At 37.8% G+C, this 26,477-nt stretch overlaps 1 protein-coding gene across 4 annotated transcripts in view; it reads right to left on the reverse strand.

Moving 5' to 3' along the window:
- LOC111153705 (coiled-coil serine rich protein 1) overlaps window positions 1-18,933 on the reverse strand; it is a 1,387,597-nt gene extending 1,368,664 nt beyond the window's left edge. For all 4 annotated transcript variants that reach the window (XM_022512866.1, XM_022512892.1, XM_022512883.1 and 1 more), the window contains exon 1: window positions 18,622-18,933. The gene's annotated coding sequence lies outside the window, so the exon portion shown is untranslated. The remainder of the gene's footprint in view (window positions 1-18,621) is intronic.
- Window positions 18,934-26,477: the final 7,544 nt, after the last annotated feature.

The raw sequence follows: 26,477 nt of genomic DNA on the forward strand, positions 1-26,477 counted from the left end.
GAATGAATGTCACCAGAGGTATAAAATGATCCACATGTATCTGACATAATGATGTTTCACTTAAAATATACAGTGGCTAACTGAACATAAAAACAAACAAACAAAAAAACCCTAGTCACCTACAAATCGTATTAAATGGAAACAACAAAGATGTCATCCACAAGGCTAGAAATTATAATAATCCCATGAAAAATACAGGTAGCCATCCACAACAGGGTTGCCATAGCAGGAATGTGAACATGACCTAGCTATAACTTGACCAGGCAAAGTATGGGAGCAAGCTCAGGAAAGCTGTGAGCTAACTAAAGTAAAATTTCAAGAAATAAATTCAAACTGTCAAGCTCTGGCAGTAAAAATAGTAGATGGAACAACATGGTAAGTATTTTCTTTCACTTAGAAAAATTATCTTAAAAAAAAATCATCTTATAGGGTGCCTGGGTGGCTCAGTCAGTTGAGCATCTGCCTTCAGCTCAGGTCATGATCCCAGGGTACAAGGATGCAGGCCCACATCGGGCTCCCTGCTCAGTGGGGAACCTGCTTCTCCCTCTGCTTGTACTCTCTCTCTCCCTCTGTCAAATAAATAGATAAATAAAACCTTTTTTTTTTAATTTATTTATTTGATAGAGATTACAAGTAGTCAGAAAGGTAGGCAGAAAGAGAGGAGGAAGCAGGTTCCCCGCTGAGCAGAGAGCCTGATGCGGGGCTCGATCCCAGGACCCTGAGACCATGACCTGAGCTGAAGGCAGAGGCTTAACCCACTGAGCCACCCAGGTGCCCCGATAAATAAAATCTTTAAAAAAAATTATAGCTTGGGGCGCCTGGGTGGCTCAGTGGGTTAAAGCCTCTGCCTTCAGCTCAGGTCATGATCCCAGAGTCCTGGGATCGAGCCCCACATCAGGCTCTCTGCTCAGCGGGGAGCCCGCTTCCTCCTCTCTCTCTGTGCCTCCCTTTGCCTACTTGTAGATCTCTGTCTGTCAAATAAATAAATAAAATCTTTAAAAAAAAATTATAGCTTGGCTGCTGAAGTAATCTTACAAGCAATGGGTATACAAATAAGTTTGAGAGGATTCATTATGAAAATAATTTACAGTTCTCTCACATGTATTAAGGATGTCAGCAAGTCAACAGAAAACATGGGATCTAGGGCACAGCTCAGGCTGAGTGACTATGGGCAATCCACAACCTCTCTGAGCAGTTTATTTCCCTATAAAATGAACAAATATTCTTTTATTCTATATTAAATTTGGCAGCTAATAAAACTCCTTTCTAATCTTTTTTTTTTCTTTCTCCCTCCCCAGAATAAATTACCACCCAAATTTGGTACACAACATCCATTTTTATACCTATTGCATATCTATACACAGTATGTCATTTTGATTTGTGTGCTTAAAAGTAATATAAGTGGTTTTAAATTCCAACAAATATATTTCTGTGAAATCATTAAGATTGTCACTAGTTATTTACTACTGTTAAGAAATGCTGCATTGGGGACACCTGGGTGGCTCAGTTGGTTAAGCAGCTGCCTTCGGCTCAGGTCATGATCCCGGCGTCCTGGGATCAAGTCCCACATCGGGCTCCTTGCTCATCAGGGAGCCTGCTTCTCCCTCTGCCTCTGCCTGCCATTCTGTCTGCCTGTGCTTGCTCTCTCTCCCTCTCTCTCTCTGACAAATAAATAAATAAAATCTTAAAAAAAAAAAAAAAAGAAAGAAATGCTGCATTGAGGTTTTTTTAAATGTATTTAATGTATTTTAATGTACTGTGAAGCACGAGTGCAAAAATTTCCTTAATGTAAAACCTAGGACTAGAACTGCCTGACCACTGACACTTCATAACTTCAACTTTACATGGGGTGCCTGGGTGGCTCACTGGGGTTAAGCCTCTGCCTTCAGCTCAGATCATGGTCTCAGGGTCCTAGGATTGAGCCCTGCATCAGCAAGGAGCCTGCTTCCCCCTCTCTCTCTGCCTGCCTCTCTGCCTACTTGTGATTTCTCTATTAAAAAAAAAAAAAAAAAAAAAAAAAAAAAAAACCATCTTTAACTTCAACTTTACTACCTTACCAAAGGGGTCTTCAAAGTGTTTATAATAAATTACAATCTCACAAGAAATGCATATACTCCAAACATAACAATACTCCACATTCCCACCAAAAAACTGAGCAGTGCCAAACTTTTTCTTTTTTCACTCATTATGAGCACTATGAAATGACATTCCACTCTTTAAATGTCCATCTACCTATTAATAAGATTGAGTATATTTTCATGTTTATTTGCCAGTGAGTTTCCTCTGTTATAAGCTTCCAGTCATATCTTTTAATCCATTTTTTTTTCTAATGGGCAGTTGGTCATACAATCATTGCGCTATTGGTTTTCCTTGTATATTCTGGTACTTAACTAGTTATGTTTATTGTAAATATTTTCTTTTTATCTGTGGTTTACTTTTGATGTTCAGATATTCCTAATTTTAATTTTTTTAAATAGGGCCAATAGGATCAATAGGGGTACCTGGATGGCTCAGTTGGTTAACCATCTGACTCTTGGTTTTGGCTCAGGTCAGGTCAGGATCTCAGGTTCTGTGGGCTGGGTTTAGAGACTGCTTGAGATTCTCTCGCTCCCTCTTCCACTGCCCCCTCTTCCACTGCCCCTCCCTCCTCTCCTGGCCTGTCTCTCTCTCAAAAATAAAATAAAATAAAATAAAAGTAATATGTATATATAATATACATATACCATATATTTAATATATAATATATCAATAGTTTCCTCCAAAATTATCAATTACTTCTTTTAGGTTTTTGCTTTTAGGGCCTTGTTCAAGTTATCCTCCTCCACACAAAGGTAATGAAAATACTGTTCTATGCATTCTTCTCCACACTTTTAGGTTTTAAGCATTTTTTTTTAATTTTGTGATTTCCGGGGGATATAAATACAAAGTCCAGAGCTAGTACAGTTTGCTTTCTAGAATATATTCAGTAAAAATCTATAAAACAAATATACAAGCCACAAACTTCAACAAATTCACACACTATCCAGAAATGTGAGGCTAATAAAAGTGATATAGATAGGGGAAAAAAAAAAAACTGACTTGTTCCAGGAAGAACAAAGCTGTTAAAAAATAAAGAAAAAATTTATTTATCTTTTCATACATCCATACAGCTAAAACTTACTAAAAGCCTACCTGCTAAATAAATACATATATATATATATATATATATATATATATATATATACATATCAGAGATTATAGACTAAATTTACAATAAAGATTAATGCCTGCTGTGTGTATGTGTTTGCATGTGTACATGCTTGCCAGGAAATGAAACACAATGATGGGGAAAAAAAACAATCTCTATTCTCATGGAACTTATCATCTAAGGAAAAGAAAAATATTATCTAAATAACCTCACAAATAATTGTAAAGTTAGAGCTACCTTAAGTGCTATGAAAGAAAAGTGTATGGCTCTCTAAGAGCTTAGAATAGTAAAAAGAAGTGATGTTTGAGTTGAGCCATGAAGTTTAGGAAGAAACTAGGTAAATAAAGCAGGAATGGAAGAGCATTCCAGGCAAAGGGAGGAACATGCACAAAGGTCTTCCTCCTTATCTACTGAATTAAGCAATACAAACACCATTATACAGGGTTTGTGTTTAGTCTTCTTTGCATTCAAAAGCAAGCCCTGTTCATTGTTCATATATCCAACACTGCTACTGGTGTCTGGCACACAGTGGATGTTCAATAAATACCAAGTGATTTGAAGCAAAACTGTTCAATTTTGCAATATATGTGCAATTTTGCAATTTGCTAAGGCAAAATATGTGTTCTTTCATTCTGAAAAACCAGACAGAGCTTGTATCCCCAAAACTAGGGCTTGGCAGAAACACTCAAAATCTATGCAGCTTACAACACAAAGTTCTAAACAAAAGCATAAAAATATTTTTATAAAAACCTTTTTTTGCCTTATAGGACATGTAAAATTCCTAATAAAAAAAATTACCAAAAAAAGGTGGGGGGGCGCCTGGGTGGCTCAGAGGGTTAAGACTCTGCCTTCGGCTCAGGTCATGATCTCAGGGTCCTGGGATTGAGCCTCGTGGTGGGCTCTCTGCCCTCTCTCTGCCTGCCTCTCTGCCTACTTGTGATCTCTCTGTCAAATAAAATCTTTATAGGAAATGCATAAACTTTTTCCTTTTAAAAAAAAAGATGAAAGTAGATTTGTGAAAAGATTATCCCTCTATTATATTTTGCATGTGTCTGCATTAGTATACTTTCCATTCAACTATAATTACTTGTTAAAGCTAAATATGAATATGCTATGGAAAAAAGTCATATATGAACCAACTTCAGTATTTTACAAACTTAATTCCCAGATTTACCAGTTTAGAAGCTAATTTATACTACAGAAAAATGCACTGTAGCAGAACAACCTTTACTTAATTGTCTAGAGCCAACTAGGTACTGCTCAGACCTCAGAGTATAGCAAAGGAACTCCCCAGGCGGGTGAAAGTCGTCATGGAAGGTTTCATGGAGTTAGGCCCGTAATGACAGCTGAGATCTGCATAAACAGAAAGGATTAAATGCATATGCTGTGTGTGTGAGGGTGTTCTAAGTTATATGACCTTAACAAAGTGGAAGATCTATGCTTGGATTAGCAAGGTGTGGTTGAGTTCACAGTGGGCCTCAAAGACCAGGCAGTCAAGTTCATATCCATTGAATAAGGAAACAGAAACAAAATGCAGTTTTGAAATGAAAAAGTGCCAGGAGAAACACCCATTTAGAGTCAATAAAGAAAATGTTTGTTGCTCTATGCCATATGAAGAGTAAGATGACACTCCACTTCTCAGACCCGTTTCAGTACATACCGAATCACCTTTGCACAGCTGAACACAAATACAAATCCTTTAATGTGCTGATATGAATGTATGTAGAGCCAGCACTGTCTAAATGAAACTGACCTGCAAGTGGGCAAACATACCTTTCATAATCTAATTTTGCATATGAGTTAACTTAAATTAATAAGCATAATAACTTGGCATATTAACCCTTGACATGATTTTTTTTTTTTTGGTTGTTCATGGGGAATATGGCATTTAATTGACAAGGTTGAAAAGCACACAGTTTCACTCTTCAAATTTACTTATCACACAAGTATCTACTATACACGAGGCTCTTCCACTAGAATTAACACACTTAAAATATATAGCCTCCATCACTTATTTTCTTTACATTTTTCAACTGCCTAGCATCATCTTTTGCATGTAAGACATCCTTAATAAATCATTACAAAATTATTAAGGAACAGATGAATGATGACCTCTGTTTACAAAGGCCAATAACTGATCAATGATAAGGTATCTCTGGCCAAAGGAAAAACATGTATACATCAACCTACTGTGTAAATCAAAAAGGGCTTTTTAACATAATATCCTTTACCCACTGTGATGTTTAAATTGTTATGTGTCATTTTGGCTTAGCTTTGGTGCCTAGTTGTTTCATCAAACACTAATCTAGATGTTGCTGTTAAAGTATTTTTTAGATGTGATTAATATCTACAATCATTTGACTTTGAGTAAAACAGATTAACTTTAATAACGTGCATGGGCCTCATCTAATCAGTTGAAGGACTTAAGAGCAACAACTGAACTTTCGTAGAGAAGAAAGAAATTCTACCTCAAACTGTAACACAGAAATGTTACTTGAGTTTGTAGCCTGCTGGCCTACCCTACAGATTTCAGATATGCCAGCCTCCATAATCACATCAGCCAATCCTTTAAAATAAATCACCTTACAGATAAATGATACAGATACATATATACACAAAGGGTTCTGTTTTTTTTTTTGAAAAGCACTAACTGATTAACCTCTCCATTTAAAAAAACAGAAAGACTAAAGTCACCTCCATTATTAAAAGAAATTTATACAAGACAGATCCCATTATAAGACATTATATTAATGTATACATGTGTATGTTTGTCCACACATGTACTTAACAAAGACTGATCCAAGTATTTTGATTTAATATCAAATAAATTTTCTAGTCAAAAAGAATTTTAATTCGGTAATATTTGTACAGACTCTTAAACTGGTTTTGATGGGGGTGTGAACTGCCTTACCTTCTCTTATTGAAGAAGAAGAATGTAATCAGAGCATCTTTTCCTGACCACATTCTAAATCAGAAGCAATCATCACTTTTGGTCCCCAAGGAGTCCTAGTCTTGACAGAAGGCTGAGGATTCCTGGAGTTGCGCTTACATAACACAAATGTGTTGCATGATCACTAAAATTTATCCCTTTCTCCTAACAATTTCATTATAAACCACAAAAACTGTGACCACACATCATACTCACTCCTCAGTTTTAAGGCAACTTTTCTTTTCAGTAGGTTGAAATACTACTTATAGGAACATTTCATCTCTAGTATTACTTAAAAAATGGCTGTAGTAGTCTTTAATTTTTAAAATTAATAATGACCATATATTATTTAGCAAAGAAATTACTAGTTTTCCAAACTATGAGTTTAAGATGGTTACAGAAAACTGCTTTATTCATCTTTTAATTTTAACACTTTTAAATCCTTTCTTTTAAATCTAAGTTATTTTGAATTACAGTATTTCTGTAAGTTCTATAACTAGGTCCCCAAAGTGGGGAGAAATTACTAAGAAATAAAGCTTTTGTTTCTGCTTCGTAACTGAAACATTGCCACTAATAACAGGTGGAAAATAAAAACAGGGAAGAGAAATACATGATGTCCAGGATAGATAGTATATGTACTCCGAAAACATGAAAGGTAGAACTATAAAGTGAAACTATTCTCCATGAAAATGCCACACAGCCATTTCCTGTAGCTCATGGCCCTGAAATATATGGAATTTCTGACCAAAACAAAAAACAAAAAAACAAACTAGTACCTAAGCTATTTTTGAAATATTCTTATAAGGAAATTATACAGGCACATACTTCAACATTTATGTAAAAGTGATCAGCATGTCATTTCAAAACTAGTGACAGGATATCCTACGTAAATAAAGTTTTTCTACAATGATACAGTCACTTACTGCCACACTGGACACTCAGAGCAATGCTGTGTGCAGGGGTGGAGTACTGGAAACGAGCACACTTACTCTTTATGGCAGTCCAGGAGGCCAGGAGGGTGGCTACAAGAGAGAGAAAAGAAGGCCACCAACTTCCATTCTCAGCAAGGACCAAGGATATTTGAGTCCTACAACTGGGAACTAAGCTTCAGGAGGAGGGGAACAATACATGTCTCATTAACCAATATATACACAAGGCCTAGTACCATTTGCTTACTGAATTTAAAGAATTCTGTCAGCCTCATGTGGCCTCAGATTTTCTGACATATCAAAATGGGGATTTAGGCTATGGGATTTGAGAGGAGATCCCATATTCTAAAGGCCTTAGAAAGTCATGTTTTGGGTTCTGTTCTCAGGAAGTGATAAACCAGACTCTCCTTTGACCCTATCCTCTGTACCAGCCTGTACTACCACTTCTTACTTTCTTAAACCTTACTAATCCCCTAACAACACCTGCAGCATATATGCCCATACTTCCTGGTCCTTTCATTTTTTCAAGACTTTTAGCCATTTTAAATTATTCGGTTTCAAGTTAAGAACAAATTTTCAGTCTGTGAAAAAGCCATGAAGAGCAATATTCAAAGTGAGCCTGAATGTGACTTAGGATAGTGGCTAGAACAGGGAATAGTTTGCACCAATGGACAAAATTCAAGTCACTCTTAAGCAGTGTTCACGCATTAATCAATTACTGAGGATCTTCATATCACTGATTTAGACCAGCTGCTTGAAAACAGAGTAAAATACAAAATCCTTGTCCTCACAGAGCTCATGATCTAATGGGCATAAAGCACAACCAAGCAGTGAATTATGATATTTTAAATGGAGATCTGACACCCAGAATAGGCTTCTTGAATAGGATTGCAGGTGTATTTAAACTTACACTTGAACTGGGCTTTGAAGGGCCCACTGGAATAAACCAAATGATGACAGGTTAGTCATTCCAAGTGAATGATGTAGTGTCTCTAAAGACAGGCTCTAGGATTAGCAAAAACAAAAACAAAAATATTTTGCACAATTTTGCAAGAGGGTTTCAGCAGAAGTCTAGTACCCTGGATAGCTCCCCTGCCAGGGAAGTGACTGGAGACACAAGCACAGCATACTGGAACAGGACTGGAGGACCTCCAGAACTTCAGAATGTCCTATATTGAAATTAAAACTCTTCAGCTTTTAAAACACCTCATTCATTCATGTCCTACATAGACCTCTGGGGCTTTGTGCTTTCTGTATCATCATCTAATGAGCTCAGGTTCACTACTCCTCAGAAATATCCTGGGTGGCAATTCCTTCCTTCTCTTACTAAAGAGTTAGCACACAGTGACTTTACCCTTTATCCCTTCAGCGCCTGAACCTGGGACATTCGAAATTCCCTTAGGCATGCTTCGCAATACACTGTTCCTACATCAACTTAGACTATTCCACTGTGGAGCCCTTTATCCTTTCAGAAGCTGAACTGTGTTGATGAAGAAAGTATGTCCTCAATACCACCATATTTACATATTGTGTAATACTGTAGGAAATAACTCTCAAAGTTAATTTTAGCAATAATGTTGCTATAAGTTTATATGCTTGTAATGCACAAATTTCTAATGACTTTCTTAATGGCCCAATATAGTGATCTATATTTTTAATAATACTCCTTTAGGAAGTGCATTCTAACTTTAGTAACTCGTTTATTAACAAATACTTTTAGTGTTCCTGGGTCTTGTGCATATGGATAAAACAACAAAAATCAAAACAAAATCAAAGTAACTATCCTTGAGCTGTCTTCCCAGTAGTTAACATTTGAGCTGTCTTCCCAGTAGTTAACATCCTTTTTAAATTTAGGAATCCTGAAGTAGAGACCCATCAGTTTGGTTATCCATAAAATATCTCGAAACTTTACCTAAAATAAATGACACTTATCTACATTTCTAATATTGAATTGGAACTACTTTTTCCTTTCCCTAACTGTCTCATCTGATGTTTCTGTATACACTGTATGATTTTCCCCTTTCAAGCCTTTCTTGAATATTCTGGAGAATACTATGTATTAGGAAGCATTACTCACTAAGCATATTTCATACATTCAGACTTAATGCTCTGGTAATTTATATAACTATAAATAAACAAAAGCAAATAAATACAAGAATAGTTTCTAAAGGAAGAACTGTCTAAAATGGTAAAGCCTACATTTGCTTTACTATTGCCATACCTTTATTCATGTTCATTTGTTTGGTTTGTGATATATCATATGCTGCTGACACCCAAAAGAAACCAAAACACCCAAAAAAACCAAACAAACACAAAAGCTGTACATACGACAATAACAACTCATTAACAGAATCAGAGTATTTAACTACTTCTAGGCAATAATTAATTGCAGGGAATGAGTACATAAGAAACATGACATGTTAGTCTGAGTTTGGTTGATAGAGAAGGTATTTCACTAAGACTCCGAGGAGAGTTGAAGAGGGGTGTTCAGCAGTATCTGAACACAAGGATACTGCTAGTTTTTATTAATGAGTACGGAAAATCAGAGAATGTATCACACTATCCACAGTATGCTTCTTTAGGGGTTCTATATTCCAAACATATCATATTCAAGTAAGTTTATGAAGAATGGAAAAGAAGCAGATCATACTGAAATCAACATTTGACTAGAAAAGGAAAATCGGTGAACCCTAAAGAATGCATATGCACATTCCACACATCTTTGTACACACGTATCACATTTGGGTACCAAACAAAACATGGAAGAACATGTATTTCATTTATTATGGATTAAGTTATTCAGGAACTTTAGGAACCCCAGGAGGTACATTCTTTTTGAAATAGACTGACTTATACATAATAAGCATTTACAAAATATTTCTTGCCAATGATGATGAATGAGGGAGCTCTACCTTGTGACACAGATGGGTAAAGGAGATTACGTATAGCAAAATAAGTCTTGTGACGGTCAGAAGCTGGTAAGAGACTTGCACTAGAGTCTGGGAAGTGCTCTAGAAACCCAGCTATAAATACTTCCAAGAAGTCCAACCAGCCTGAGTATCTGGGAACACGGCAATGTGCCATAAGTAGTTGGCAACATGGTGGTCCAAGAGTGAATACTGGAAATGAAGCCTACTTCTAAGAGCTGGTGATATTTAGAGACCCACAAGAGTGATATTTTGGGGAGAGTCTGCCTGGCTCATAAAAGGACCCAGGAAATGAAGTGGTTTTAGACATAGGATCCCAGTCTTCAAAGTAATAAAGTAGGCTCTGTCAAAAGAAAGTCTTTGCTCAAATACTAGGAGAAATAGTGACAATTGGGCAATTTATCAAGATGCACAAAAAAAATTAGGTAAGAATTCAGTTTAAGCTATAAGAAAGAAGCATTACTATAAATGTTATAATATTAGGCTGGACATCAAGGGTGGCTGATGCTAACTCCAGAAGTGTTGAGTTAGAAACCAGTCAGTCTTCCTACTACAGAAAAGGATTAATCTTGAATCAGGGGCAAGGCTGAGGCTCCCGTTAATGATTAAATGATTCCACCAACAGAAACAAGTTCTGGTAAAAGCTACAAAACAGGCCGTAAGTAAAATACTCAGTTAAACTACTGATTTTTTTTTTCTTCTTGTTGATATGCATCTATATTTACTTGTTACTTATTGATTTAGACACATTATAAAATATGTAACTTTGTACAGTCAGTCTAGTAAGAGGGCTTCAGAATAATGAAATTCAACTCTTTAATTATCCATGGACTTCTACAGAATGAGCCTTTAAGTACTTCCTTTGCTACAAACATTTGAACACTGATTAAACCCACATTTAAATAAATAATCTGAAGATTAAAAGCCAAAAGAAACTAAGTTGGTACTACCCTGTGATCATATATTCCCTTGCTTGAACAAGGTACCCAAAGCTGTGTCAACCTTTCCAGAACATAAGCTGTATATCTCCAAATATGGAGAATATCTAATGTTCGAACATTCTCTGCATAAAGGCACTCAATCTGCAAATTATACTTGTTTACATATTAAATTTTTGTTAACTAACTGGGAGATTCTGACCAGATGGGGTAAGAGAATTATGACTAAATGGCAGGGAGGGCACATAATAACCATATAGAAAAGCAAATTAAGAAGAGACCTTCAGCCTTGCAAGATCTCCATCACTTAATCATCGGAAAAGCAACAACAGTATCACTGAAGAAGGTGCAACCAGCATAAGCAATGCACAGATAGTGCTGAGCCCTGAGTTAAATCAGGAATAAAGAGAAGATACACTCCTCCACATTCTCGGTCTACTGGTTTCATAATTTCTGCATCAGCATGATTTAAAAAAAAAAAAAAAAGTTTGGCTTAGCTTGGCAGACCATAGAATACAACCTCAGTTTCCTCATTTCTACTAAAACATTTACACAAAAACAACTTTATAATCTTAGAAGAAATACATGGCATCATACATACAGAGTGCTTATCATGTAAGACCAGATCAGCACATTAGAGCCATTGCTATTGTTAATGAAATGTATCTCATCATTTGCAAAACTGAAAGGAAAGCAGTACCTGTATTTACATATGTCCTAGGACTCCCTGGGTTTTAAAATGTTTTCTAAAGTATCTTTCTTTGGAAAAACATAAAACATCTTTATGATGATGGCGCACACTTACTCAACCAACATTTACTGGGCACCAATTGTGTGTTAATCTTTGATGACATAATATTGAACCAATCACATAAATACATATGAAATTAATATTGCAGTAAGTACTGCAAGGTAGAGGAATACAGAATTAAAACAATATATAATAGGGCAACTGATGTAACAGAGGAGGCCAAGGAAAGCTTCCTTAGGGAGGGAATGACTGACCCCATAACTGAAATAGAGAAAAGGGTTGAGGGAGAGAAAGAGAGGCAGGAAAGAGGGAAAGGAGAGAAAGAGGGCTACTAAAAGAGTTACAGGATATGAACACATTATCTTACATAGTGAAAGATTTACAGATGTGGTCTAAAATTTATTTCAGCACTAAAACTTTGAGAACATTCCACACATGTGATGCTATTGTTGCACAGCTGTCATATTACAGAGAAAGATGATTATTCCATTCCCAGTCCAAAAATACCACTAAGAGTCAACAAGACTAAACAGAAAATGGTCAAGCTTTGTACGCTGTGCATATTTTTATGACTACCAGTAAGGCCCAGCCTGGGGTCTTTAGGGTCCAGCGAATTCTACACTTCTTAAATTACTTCCCCAATCAATAGCAAATATATGCTCAAGAATTAGGAACTCATCTAATTCCTTTCTTAAATATACTTATAATCTGTATATACAGTTAAAATGAAATCATCTGATGGAGAGTGTCATACTTTCCAGACCTAAGTAGTTAAACCTTAGTCATCTCCAAGAGCTAAAGAAAAGTACTTAGCTCCAAAACAGGCGGAAGACACAGCCTTCAAGTTTTACTATAAAATACTCTAGGTCAGTACTTCTCAAACTTGAGAGTGCAAAAAAATCACATAGAGGACCCTAACCCAGAATTTCTAATTCAGTTTGTGGTGGAATTAGCATTTTAAGGAGTTCACTGCTGCTGCTGGTCAGGGAACTACATTTTGAGAACCACTGGTCTTGTGTAAAAATTTGTCATAAAACAAAAATGTGGAGAAAGGAGAACTCTCTTACACTGTTGGCAGGAAATGTAAACTAGTACAGACACTCTGGAAAACAGTACGGAGGTTCCTCAAGAAGTTAAAAATAGAACTACCCTACCACCCAGCAATTGTACTATTAAGTATTTATCCACAGATACAAAACTGTGATTCAAAGGGGGACCTGCACCCTAATGTTTACAGCAGCAATGTCCACAGAAAGAGCCCAGATGTCCACTGACAGATGAATGGATAAAGAAGATGTAGTATATATATATATCCAGTGGATTACTATTCAGCCAACAAAAGAAATGAAACTTTGCCATTTGCAATGACGTGGATTAAATTAAAGGGTATTATGCTCAGCAAAGTAAGTCAGACAAAGACAAATACATACGATTTCACCCATATGTGGAATTTAAGAAACAAAACAGATGAACATAGGGAGAAGAAAAATAAAATAAGATAAAAACAGAGAGGGAGACAAACCATAAGAGACTCTTAATCACAGGAAACTGAGGGTTGTTGGAAGGGAGGTGGGTGGGGGGATGTAGTAACTAGGTGATGGGCATTAAGGAGGACACTTGATGTAAGGAGCACTAAGTGTTATACATAACTGATGAATCACTAAATTCTACCCGTGAAACTAATAATACACTATATGTTAACTAAATTGAATTTAAATAAGAATTTTTTAAAAATCTAACCTGTACTAATACTGAATTAAAAAAAAAAAAAAATCCGCGGTCTATACTGACCTGAGAGGGAAAGCTTTCCATCAGAGAAGAATGCCAGCCCATAAATGTAAAAAAAGAATTATAAAATCACCACTTTCTAACCCCAAATGTTCTATTTCAGGTCAGAATCAATAGATCCCAAAACCATTCAGTGAAAAGTTGCTGGGAAATAGTATATTTATATAACTTTTAAAAAAATAACTATTATAGAGTCTGCACTTGTGACAAGCACCAGATATTGTGTGTAAGTGCTACAACATTAAATTGTACACCTGAAACCAATATTACATTGTATGTTAACAAGAATTTAAATAAAAACTTTAAAAAAGAGACTTTGCCATAAGTTAATGTTTCCTTTAAATTTTATACTGGTATCAGAACATAGTTACAGTGTTCAAAATTTTAATCAGCTTAATTAAAATTGTGTTTAATGCAGTTTAAATATGAAAAAACCAAAAGCCATGTTTTAAGTTAATCCAGGTAGAAGGCTAGGCATTTGGTCAAACAAACACTGTATCTGTCAATGATCAAAGCAGAAATCCTTCTTAAAAAAAATTTAACATCATACCACAGATACTAGTGAACAGTTTCAACCACCACTTTTCTTTCTTTCTTTCTCCTTCTTTTTCCTTTTCTTTTCTTTTTTTTTCTTTCTTTCGTCCATTTGATTTAGCTCACATGAAAACAGCTTAAAATGCAATACAGTCCTTTAAAAATAAGAACTGGTAACAATCTCTTGGTACTGTATCAACTGCTATATCAACAGTTTAGATTGGTCAGCTTTATATTTTTATATTACATTTAGTTTAAACGACTTATTGAAGAATGGTTCATTAGGGTGTTTTGTATCAATTTCCCCATCCTTTTTCACAGCTTCCCCCACCTCAGACTTCATGTTTTATTGTTAACTGACACTCTTGCATAGTGAAGATAGTATTTCTGATAGAAGTATATGTCTTCAATATAAAGCAAACAGATTTTGTCACTATCCAATAGGGAAATAATGCAGAAGCTGTCAGTCATACACCAGGAGAGACTATATTATCGAAGTGATACACCTGTGACATACAGTCTAAAACCAAACTCAAAAGAGACCAATTAACAGATAGCCTGGTTTCTACTGTTACTATGTTGGAAATCATCCCACTTCTACATGAATATGAAACTGGTGATTTAATAGGCTTTTCACTTTTGTAATAATTCTTATCTATTCACTGTCAACAGAATATATATATGAAAATCTTTTAATCCACATAATCTGAAAGTAATTCTATTCTGTTATCTATTGAAAGTCATATCTAATATTTGTACTATTTCTTTACTGTCACCATAACATACTTCTGGGGTATCATATTGAAAAGACAGGCTGAAAATCAACTCAAATGTTTCCTCCTATGTTCTTAAAATGAAGAAATTCATTTTAAACAGTTTTATGTTTCTACAAAAACAAACATATATACAAAGAAAAAATAAGTTCAGAATGCTTAGAGACAGGACATGCTCTTATTGTTAATACCATCTATGTATCAGAAGATAGTCTAAAAAATCTTTAAAATCACTATAATTCTAAAATTATTACCCATGAGCCCTGCTTCCTAACTCTATATTCATGAAAAATAATGTAAAGATATATTAACCACTGTGTGAGTGCATTCTAGTAACTTTAAAATAAAAATATTACAGAAAATGTTATTTAATGGATTATACATTTTATATAAAGAACAAATATTAAGCATTCAATAAATGGTGGCTATTAAAATAGCTATTCTTTTACATATCTCATTCTATTTTCCTTTAGAGCAAATCTAAGAAGAGTTGGTTAAGGATGTACCTCAAACATCTCAATTTAAAGAGGTTTATACCTGCTGTCTTGATACTAATACCACGTTCAACACTTTCGTGTGATAAGGTACATCTAAACATTTAAAGTATCCTATGCAAATATATGTTGAGCATTCTGTTCACTAAAAGGCAATATAAAATCAAAGATTTGTATTCTTAGGTATAGAAATTCAGTAAATGTCAAAAATGGAGTATACAGAATGTTTGTACATCAAAAACCAACTCACCCTGCCCTTTCCACAACAAATTCAACTGCTCTGCAATATCTAAATGTATTTCAAACAAACTTATTTCCCCTTATATCTTTCATTCTTTTCTATAATTCCAGGATACTTGCAACTTACACTTTTTATTTTCATCCACAAGCCATTAATCCCATTTATACTTTAAGATCAAGACCAAGCAAGTCTTACCTAAGCCTGAAGCCTTTCAGACAAAAGTCAGTATGAAATGTAATTGTTATGCTCGGAATTCCTGCAGTCCTTGATAGGCAGGCAGTCTCTTACTATGATGGGTTATCATGCATCAGCTTTGTCCCAGTTGGAGGGTAAGCTCATGAAGGGAAGTGAGCAAGGAAGTCTTATGCTCCTCCACAATTCCTAGATAGTTCCTGGCATGACAAACCCTTCATTAATGAGTACTATGTTGAGTAATGAAATGCAATGAAGAGTTGAGTAACAATAAAATATAATAAAAAGTTTTTCATTTTCTACTTCATGAGTTTGATATAAATTAATATTCTGTAGTATAAATAATATATAGTTTAAAGTAGTAAACAGTTACTGGTTCTCTAACAATGTCAAAAAAACAAATTATTTGTAGATACGACTTCTTAATGATTGCAGTAATACAATTCATCAAGTACACTTTTAAACTCCTCATTTTATCTACATTCCAACAATTCAGGAAAGTTAAGGTAGCAAAACTCAAAGCGGGGTTCTCAGTCTAAGTCCTAACGTAAAATATAAAACTGCACATGCTCCAATGTTCAAAGTGTATCTTATTTATTTCCTTCAGTAATCTCTACACCCATCATGGGGCTGGAACTCATGACCCGATAACAAAAGTCACAAGCTCTACTGACTGAGCCAGCCAGACACTAGGAAGCTGTATTTTTAACCAATATGAATCTAACTAAATCAAAAGAACAAATTCTTTACTCTGTCTTCAGAATAAACAGGACTGTTAAGGAAAGCTACTTTCACACTGAAAACAAAACCACCACCACCAATTGTCATGTTCTGATCAAAGTACTGAGATCCTTAATTAATACCAAATGAAGACAAATCACTCTGACAATAGGTTGACCATTTTACTTCTCTTTCTTCTCCGTGAAATTAATGAAGAGGTGGTTGGAATTTCAATGTTTTAAAAACACTGTGCTTGGCAGGCACTTAGAGACATTCCAAGAGGGACGCCTGGGTGGCTCAGTTGGTTGAGCAGCTGCCTTCAGCTCAGGTCATGATCCTGGTGTCCTGGGATCGAGTCCCACATCAGGCTCCTTGCTTGGCAGGGAGCCTGCTTCTCCCTCTCCCTCTGCCTCTGCCTGCCACTCTGTCTGCCTGTGCTCGCTCTAGCTCCTCTCTCTCTGACAAATAAATAAAATTTAAAATAAAATAATAAAGATACTGTCCTACTCTGTCACAAGCCAGTCCTAGGTTCTCTAAAAGCACAGGTTACTACTTCTAAGAACAAATTTGCTAAAGCGTAATTGGTAGACACTGCCCCACATCATCTCTAAGCTTCTTGTCTTTGGAATTTGTACCTGTTTTAAAATAAACAGAAAAAGAAACCCAAAGAAATTGTGTTGCAACCTAGATTAATAGTATTTTAGGTCTTTCCTTAATAGTTTGTGATCAGTAGTAATCCATATAAACTCACCTAGGTGTCTTGTTCTCTTTCCTCCCCAGGGCTTTTAATAAAACCAGGCTTACAGTAAAACATGTGTGCATTATTTTTAATAGCCTTTCTTAGGGGTAGAGATGGGAGAATATGTGTTACATTTCAGTGGGAAGGTATTCAACTGTAAAATATGAAAAATGAGAGCTACTGAAACCAAGTAGGCACTTTGCCTCTTCTGAGTCCTACTGATGTCCGTAAGAGGTAAGAGAAGTGGAGAAACAAGTACATAAAAACATTAAAGGGCAAGAGATCAGTGCCTTCTAAGAAACATTTTTTCTACCTGTAAAAAGACGAGTGCTTTCTGACTTCACTGCATATTCCAGATCCCACGAGAGAGGGGAAAAAAGCAGAATTGCTTCTAATTCTGAGAAAAGAAGAGGAGAAATGGGAGAGAGGAAGAGAGAAACGAAAGAGGGAGGACGAGAAGGAGAGAAAAGCTCAGTATACACTGAAGGAAACCCCGAGAAATTTCACAACTCTTTGCCATAAATAGCCTTTCTTCTCACTCTGGATACCTCCTCCTTTACATCAGCAAGCTCAGCCTCCACGCGCAGAGAGGCACCATTCACAAATCCCTCCGTCAACCCTTAGTGCAACCCTACTCCTTGATGGCACCGCCTGTACGAGTTCCTGGGACACAAGCCAAAAGCTGAGGGGGCCCCAGGGTTTCACCTCAAGGCTGATTATCTCTTCAGGTGAGCCAAAGCATTGATTAGTCATGAGCGCGAATGCACACGAATGAGCGTGCACGCATACACACACACACATACACACACACCCCTCCCTGGAGCCCTTGACGCGCCACCACAAAGCAATTTGTTCACACTAAGTCGCGGCTGTTCCTGCCGCCGCTGGGGAGGGTCTCGCCTCCAATCCAGGAAGCTAGCGCCTGAGGACAAGCAGGCGGAGGCAAAAGGCGGTCCCGGCTCCGGCACTGCGGCTCCAACCGGAGCCCCTGGCTCCCCGCCCCCCCCCCCTCCTCCTCGCCGCCGCCGCCGCCCCCGCCCCGGCGCCCGCACACCCGGACGCCAGCGCTGGCTGACCGCCCCTACCTGCGGGACACGAGCGGCGAAGGAGGGGAGCGGCCCGGAACCTGCGCCAACTCTTGCCCCTGGCCGGCCACGCTCCGTATCGCCCTAGAGCGGCGGAGCAGAGCGCTCAGAAGCGCGGAGGAAAAGGCCACGCAGCGCTCGAGGAGTCGCGGGCCGACAGCAAGCGAGCCCGTCCGCCCTCCACCCACCCTGCCTGCAAGGCCAGGTCCCCGCGCCACGCACGCCGGGCCCGCTGCCGGCGCCCCGGGCCTGGGCGGGGGCTGCTCCAGGGCGGCCCGGGCTCGGCGCGGTCACCTGCCGGGCAGTCACCCTGCGTCCGCCGGGGTCTGGCCCCAGCGCAACGCCGACGCAACGCGCGACCCTCCGGGCGCGGGGGCACCGGGGGCGTTACTACCTTGAAGGGCTCCGCGCCGCTTGTTAAGGCTCCTCCCGGGCACTCAGAAATGTATGTCTTCGGGGCACAGGGGTGCCCTTCCTGGTCTCCTCTGCCCTCCCTCCCCTTCTCAGCTGTGGGCTCCTTTTCTCCACTCCCAGTTGCACAGAGTCGAGCTGCGTTTTTTAATAATCCTCCTCCTCCTCCTGCCTGCGCCAGCAGAGCTGCTCTGCCTGAGCCACCGCTTCCCAGTCAGTCATGTTGTTGAGAGAGAGGAGAGAGAGAGAGACACGGATTGGCAGTCGGTCGGCGACTATTTGTGGTGAGAGAGGAGAGCAGAGCAAGAGGAGGGCAGGGGAGGGACGTGGGGAGGCGCTTCCAAGTATGTGAGTGCGCGGAGTGTGACTGTGTGAGGAGCGCCGGAGCCACCTCCACGGCAGGCCGCGCTCCCCTACTGTGAAGAGGGCGGCGGCGAGTGGGGCCTTTATAGGGATGGGGGGGGGAGGGTTATTGAACGGGGGGAGGGAGGCTTCGAGGGCGGCGCCCAGCCAACTGCGTCTGCTGGTTACCACGCACACATACTCATACATTAACGCGCGCACACCCAGGGCTGGCCCGTTGCTGAGTTTTCATTTTAAGGGAAGCCGTTTCCGACTGCGCTAACTTGGCTTTCCCCTTAGCCCATCCTTAGTTGTGTGTGGAGTCCAAGTGCCTTGGTAGTTCAAAACAGAAGAGGGGGAGTGTAAAGCAGTACGAAGGGACCTCGGGGATGCTGAAAATGCACTCTTTTCTCTCCAAACCGCCAATGTTACTATCTTTCTATTCCACCTCTAAGGAAGGAAATTGTGAGGTTCTTTCCCCCTTTTTCCTTCTCACCCAACCTATTCATATACGGTACGTCTCTTCCCTCCATGGCAGCAAGGAAAGAAACCTGGCATCTTTCCTCCAAGCAGGTCACACATCCCAGGAACCATTTACAGCAATCAGTTCTTCTGTAGGATAATAGAAGCACTAGGACTGTGACCTAGAGTGGAACTTGTGTTCCTACACCTAAGGTCCTCGAACGCATGGTAATTACAATCAGAATCAGCTACCAATTTACTGTCATTTGAGTGACGGGCCCTGGAGAAAATGTTCCAGTTTAGAGATGGGGAAGACTTCAGATGCACGTGCTGTTGCTTACCTGATTCGTCCTAATTCTCTCCCATTGTATTGCCCCATTTCCTTTCAGGTTTGCACCGGGTCCTGAACTCTTTCCCATCCAACCCCGTATTTATATCCTCTCCAGTATATTTATGTCTAGCAGGCAATACAGCAGATGGAGTGCACTTAACTGTGTGTGTGTGTGTGTGGTTTTTTAAAAACTTTTTAAAAAAACTATGTTTTTAACCCATTCTGGTGCCATGTAAGACCATTTCTAGATAGATAACTCATCTCCACTGTAAAGTTCATACAGCTGACATCACCTGCTAACTAGCCTCCTGTCCACTTTGTGATCTGGCACACTACTGTGTTGAGAAAGTTTCAAGGACTCTAAATGAACTAACTGGCCACAATCTAACTGATGAAATGTGAATATAGTGGGTGTAAAAGCAAGGTGTGCTTTTTGAATATTAGTGGTTGACATGTATTTTGGCATGGATACAGCCCTGATTTGGGGTGACAGCTCTGAAAAATTATTTTTTTCATAGATGTGACAAAAGAAAGTTAAGAACATTTCAGAACCTGGGGGGTAGGGTGAAAAGGTTCACAACTCAGTCTCTCCTTATTAGTAGTTCATGGCCATTGCTATGTCCTCAGGTTGGTTGGTTGGTTTGTTTGTTTGTTTTCAAATGCTTATCCATTAAGTATTCTCCATTTTACTATTTTCACTGATTTTCCTTTCCCCTAGTTTCTTCATGCCTCATACAAAGACTTTAGAGTCTGTTAAAGTACATTAAAAGTGGCTTAAGCATATAATCAAGAAAAGGCAGCAAGGCTGGGACCAGTGGACAAATATACCAACATGTAAATACAGACTATTTTAGCTCTTTTGATTAAGCATTGAAAAATAGGTGTACTAACAAAGGATGTTGGGATTTAATGTGGACATGCCCCATGAAAGAAGCTATTATAATTTCTTCAATTTTACAGACCAGGAAAGTCAGGTTTGGGGAGAGTAGATAGCTAATGTTGGGACACATACAGTTTAATCTATGCAACTGGAGCTCAACCTACTCTACTCCCATTCAGAACACCTGGTTTAGTCGAAAGTGTTAACGGTATCTTTAGCTTTTAGATAATTATGAAATAAGCTGATCTACAAACCTGTGGCATTTTCCTTCTATCTCCCTTTTACTTTTTCTGGTGCAACAAAGGATTACAAGATATTTATTTTTTAGAGTTAGGCAAGGATTTAAAAATCTTAAGTACTTGGACTTACAGATGAAAATGTTAGGAAACTAAAAGAAAAAAAGAAAATGTTAGGAAACTTTTCTCCAAAGTCCTTACTAAAGGAATCCCACTATCACTGCAAAAGAAAATTCTATAGAAGAGCTATTCCTGATCTGAAAATTTGCACTCTGCCAGTAAATATGTAGGTTTGGTAAAGGATCCAAATAGACATTAAAAAGAATTATATCCCCCTTTAAGAACAATGTTCAATCATGTTGGGCAAGTTTTTGGTGCTTTTTTGTCCCAGGTCTCTATTTAATAAGGTGTCATCAATAATGATAATTTAATAATGACTCCAAAGTGCATACTTTAAAATTATACATTAAACCAGTTATTTCAAGGGCATTTCTGGTAACCACAACTGATTGTAATTTTCACACTCTCAATTGCATTCATAATTAGTGAGAACCATGACAATCTGTCAATTGCCTTTATTCATTAAGGTATTAAATAAGCCAACATTTCTTGCTTAATTTTCTAACAATTTCGCTTTTGACATAAAGTCTAGAATTCATACACACTATACCAGAAAGACATATGAAAATATACAACCTAAAACACTTCGGAAAAGTTGATTCATTTTAACTACTTTGTATTTTTTGCTGAAAAAGATCTGTACTAGAAACCACATTTATAAATTCTAATGAACAACATTTCAGAAGTAAATGAATTATTCTCTTTCAAGATGATTTAATGTTTCAAGCAGAATTTCCCACTTTGCTACACTTTCAATGATACAATTTTTGTTGTGATAGGAAAACAGAAAGTTAATGACTCTTTCCAATTTGTTCATTTTCATCTCTTATGCTTGCTGCTATTTGGTTCCCAAGTGCATATAACTGGCAAGTTCAATGAAGATATGGCATTGCACCATTTGATGAAAGCAGAAAAATTAGGTTGCCAATTACATATGTGCCCCTTATGCGCACTGAATTCCCACTGAATGCAGTGATGAGCCAAATCAGAAACCCTTCAGTAGTGGTACCTAAAAAGTGAAATTAGTGTCTAGGGAAGGTAAGGAGATAATTTTTCTTTACAATGCTATTACTATAATGAAATGTATAAGATGTTCTAAAGAGTAACTTTAAAATATTTGCAAATAATATAGAGATGAAGAATCAGAAAATAAATTTAAAACTTGCATTTCTTTTTTCCTGTCCTAGCCATTTTATTCACACTTTGATTTACTGAATAACCTATCATGATTACCCAATCTTTATGAAGAAAGTTAGGTAAAGGTCACTTCAACTTGCTTTAGCCTAATAAGATAAAATAAATGAAAAAAGAATTAAGTGTAAATTTGTTGTTAACATTCAGAATTTGGGGGCAACTGGGTGGCTCAGTGGGTTAAAGCCTCTGCCTTTGGCTCAGATCATGATCTCAGGGTCCTGGGATCGAGCCCCGCATCGGGCTCTCTGCTCAGCCAGGAGCCTGCTTCCTCCTCTCTCTCTGCCTGCCTCTCTGCCTACTTGTGATCTCTGTCTGTCAAATAAATAAATAAAAATCTTAGAAAAAAAATCAGAATTTCTCTCATATTACTAAGAGGTAAATTATCCTTTTGTGACACTGTTGTAACGTGAAAGTGGCATTATAAGTACCATAGAACAAGAAGCTTTTAGTGGAGATTGAGGCTGAAACTTGCACTCAAGATCAAGGACTGATGAGAAGTATAAGATAGAAGACAGGAGAATTGGCCCAACTGTAGTTCAGGGTCCAGAAAGCACAGGAAAATCTCAGTTTCATTATGGTATTAATTGGGGAAACCTCCAGATAGATAGAGCACAGTAGAAAATTTAGATAGAATTGTCTTTCAGAAATGTGGTAATAATGATGCATACCCGGTAAATTCTTTTTGCAACAGAAATCCTGCCTGGTACCAGAACTGCAAGGTCTGCTCATGTTCTTGCTCTATGAAGGAAACTAAAAGGCCAGCCAGGTCAGCTGACCAGGAGTTCAGAGAAGAATCCCTGGCCAAAGCTAAGACCAGATGAATGGGTCATAATACCCACTGGTTGAGCTGTCTTTGGTCTCAGAACCACACAAACACCAAGGATCCATCCCATAGGCAAACGTGATAACAAGACTATTCAGGTGAATGTATGCTACCCACTGTCCTTGCCACTGGGCTGCCATGTTCCAGTTTACAAAGTGAACCAATTCTAAGCCCATTTAATGGTCTGAAAGATGGTAAGTGGTGTGGAGAGGCATCACTTACCGAGCCACCGAGGTAGTCCTCACTTTCCAGGGGAGACTATCCAGTTAGAAAGCTGAAAAAAAGTTGAAGTGTTGAAGGAGGCAAGAACTGACATCAACATTAATAATCTCTGAATTTATGCCTCTATTTTTTAAAAAAAGGGTGGTAAACTGTATTAAAAATAATGTGTATAAACATAAAACCAAATGAATTTTTATAAGCAAATTTACAAGTAGGAACTTTTCCTTTCATACAATTTCCTTCTTTTTGTTTATACATCCAGATGTGATCAATAAGATCTTTTGGAAAATGACCTTGGGATTTCTCACCTTCACATGAGGTAATTTTCATGTTCAAATACTTTTTTCCTGACTGCAATATTACAAAAAAAAAAAAACATTTAACCCAATTAATTGGTTCATTTCTTGATGTCTCTCTGGGTTACAACTATCAAAGTGATTATTTTCTTGAACTTTTGAATTGTTTTATTATGATTATCCCCAGGCATCTAACTGTTTGTTGGCATTTCACTGAAAGAAATAGAACCTGACACATTTTTTAGAAAAATAATCAGTTAAATCATCTCTAAAAATAGTGTGTTGATAAAATTTGAAACTATAACAATAAATCTATAAATCATATAAATAGACCTACTACTAATAATAATAGAAGAACTGTAACAAAGGTGTAATGGTACTTTTGTACTACTTAGGTATATAGTAAAAACAGATAATGCAAATAAAATAATCTAAACCATATTAAACCAGTACTTAAGCAGGTTGGAAACTGGTCTTACCATCTGTCAGTTTCTATACTGGCAGTTTCACAAATGAGATCTCTTTTTAACAAAACATCACAGCAGGAGATACAGACATGTGAATTGTAATTAAAATGTGAAAAATGCATTCCCTAGTTTTTGTCATTTGTATAAAGCTCCTCTTATACTTTGAAGTTCTAGACATATGAAATTATACAAAATGAAAGTCATTTTTATTTTGCCAAATCTATACATTGTTTGACCAAAATTTTTACTTCAGTAATAACTGCACATGCTGTCATGAATTAAAGTGTGTTTTTTTTTCCTTATGTCTGGTTCACTCAATAATGAGATTCAATTATTTTTAATCATCCAAATGTAGAAGATGAAGAGAAATAATTTGTGTGTTTTTATACATTCTAGATCTGTTGAGGACTGATTTTATTGCTTTGTAATACCGTTATATTATATAAATAAAAACAATATTAAATTTTATTATTTTCTTGAAAAAATAAACCCAAAAGAGATCAGTTTGCAGTCCCCATCTTCCACATCTTGGTTTTTTTCTAGAAATTTAAGTTAATGTTAAAGATAGCAAGTATTCTTGACCTTTGTCATTATGGGATTTATTATGTGCATATGCATTGTATATCCAAACCCATTCACATCCTAAACCTGCTACTGGGGGTGTAATAGTGCTTTATTTTGTACTGTCTTCACTCCAACTTTTCCTCCAAATGTTAACATTTAACCTACAAGACGGGTATTGAGATAGGAGTGAGTTATTAAATCACCATGTAATTGTTTGTTTCAAGTATGGCTGTCACAAAATATCCTATCCCATATGTACTTCTTAAAATGAGATGTTGAAACCGTTCTGAGTGGTAAGGATTATGTTTCTTCTGCTTGACCTGAGTAGACCTTTGTGACTGCCTCCACCAATAGAATATGGTGAAAATAATGTTATGTAATTTCCTAGGGTAAGTCATAAAATTGCCATTCACTTTCTGCTTGTTTTCTTGAGACAATTGCTCTTGGAACCTGGTCACTTGCTATAGAGACTATGTAAAGGACCACATGGAAAAGAACTGTTGCCTTCAGCCCTCAGCACCATCTGACAAACTCCACAGGCACTAATTTGTAAGCCACATAAGTAAGCCATTTTGGAAGTAGACCTTCCAGCTCCAAATCTAACCACTCTAGCCAGCCATGTGGAGCAAAGACAAGCTGTAGTCTTTTTTTTTTTTTTTTTTTTTTTTTTTTTTTTACTGCTGCATAATGAACTTGCTACAAACATAGTGGCTTAAAATAAAATTCAGTTTATTAGATCACAGTTCTGTAGGTCAGATTCTTGCAGGATGTGGCTAATTCTCTGTTCAGTATCACAAGCCTGAAATCGAGGTGTTAGCCAGGCTGAGTTCTCATCTGGAGGATCTGGGGTACAAATCGGCTTCCAAGCTCTTTCTGGTTGTTGGCAAAATTCAGATCTTATAGTCGTAGTACAAAGGTCTCTGTTTCCTTGACACATGGCTGCTTCCTCCTTCAAGCCAGTAACAGCAGCTTCGAATCTTTCTCATGCTTCATATCTTTAACTTTGTCTTCTTCTCCCAGGCAGAGAAAACTCTCCCACTAGACTATAAGCCAATGGTGGGTTCGTGACTGATTTACTCCTCATTATATTCCCAGTGCCCAGTTGAACAAAATAATGTATGCTCAAGGGAGAAAAGGGGTGGTGCATATGACTGATGATTTACTCTTTTTTTTTTTTTAAGTTATTTATTTATTTATTTGACAGAGAGAGACATAGCCAAGCAGGGGGATAGGGAGAGGGAGAAGCAGGCTTCCTGCTGGGCAGGCAGCCCATTGCGGGACTTGATCCCAGGACCCCAGGATCATGACCTGAGCCAAAGGCAGATGCTTAACTACTGGGCCACCCAGGCATCCCTGATGATTTATTCTTTATCATTTCTTGAAAAGTATATGTAATGGAGAAGGCTTCTTGTTTATTATTTCTTCAAGAGCCTTTATTTTCCTCCAAACTATTAGAAGTCTTTTGTCTTTGAACATCTTTTGTAAGTTGTCTTCTGAACTGACTTTCAAAGTCCCACATAGGGTTCTCTCTGCTCAGTGGGGAGCCTGTTTCTCCCTCTCCCTCTGCCTGCTGCTTCCCCTGCTTGTGCTCTCTCTCTCTGTGTCAAATAAATAAATAAAATCTTTTTAAAAAATACCAGAGGTACTGGCTTATAAAGGTAAATTTATTTCTTATAGTTTTGGAGCTGAGAAGTCTAAGATCAGGGCACCAGCAGGGTAGGGTTCTGTTGATAGTCCTATTCCTTGTTTATGGCCAATGCCATCTCACTGCGTATACACATGGTAGAAGAGGCAAGGGATCTCTGTGGGGCCTCGTTTTATTAGAACTGTAATCCCATTCACAAGGGTGGGCCCTCACGACCTAAGGACCTCACAAAAGTTCCGCCTTCTAATACCATCCTA

This window comes from Enhydra lutris, unplaced genomic scaffold, assembly GCF_002288905.1.
Source record: "Enhydra lutris kenyoni isolate GAN:26980312 unplaced genomic scaffold, ASM228890v2 scaffoldscaffold3, whole genome shotgun sequence".
Taxonomy (NCBI): domain Eukaryota; kingdom Metazoa; phylum Chordata; class Mammalia; order Carnivora; family Mustelidae; genus Enhydra; species Enhydra lutris.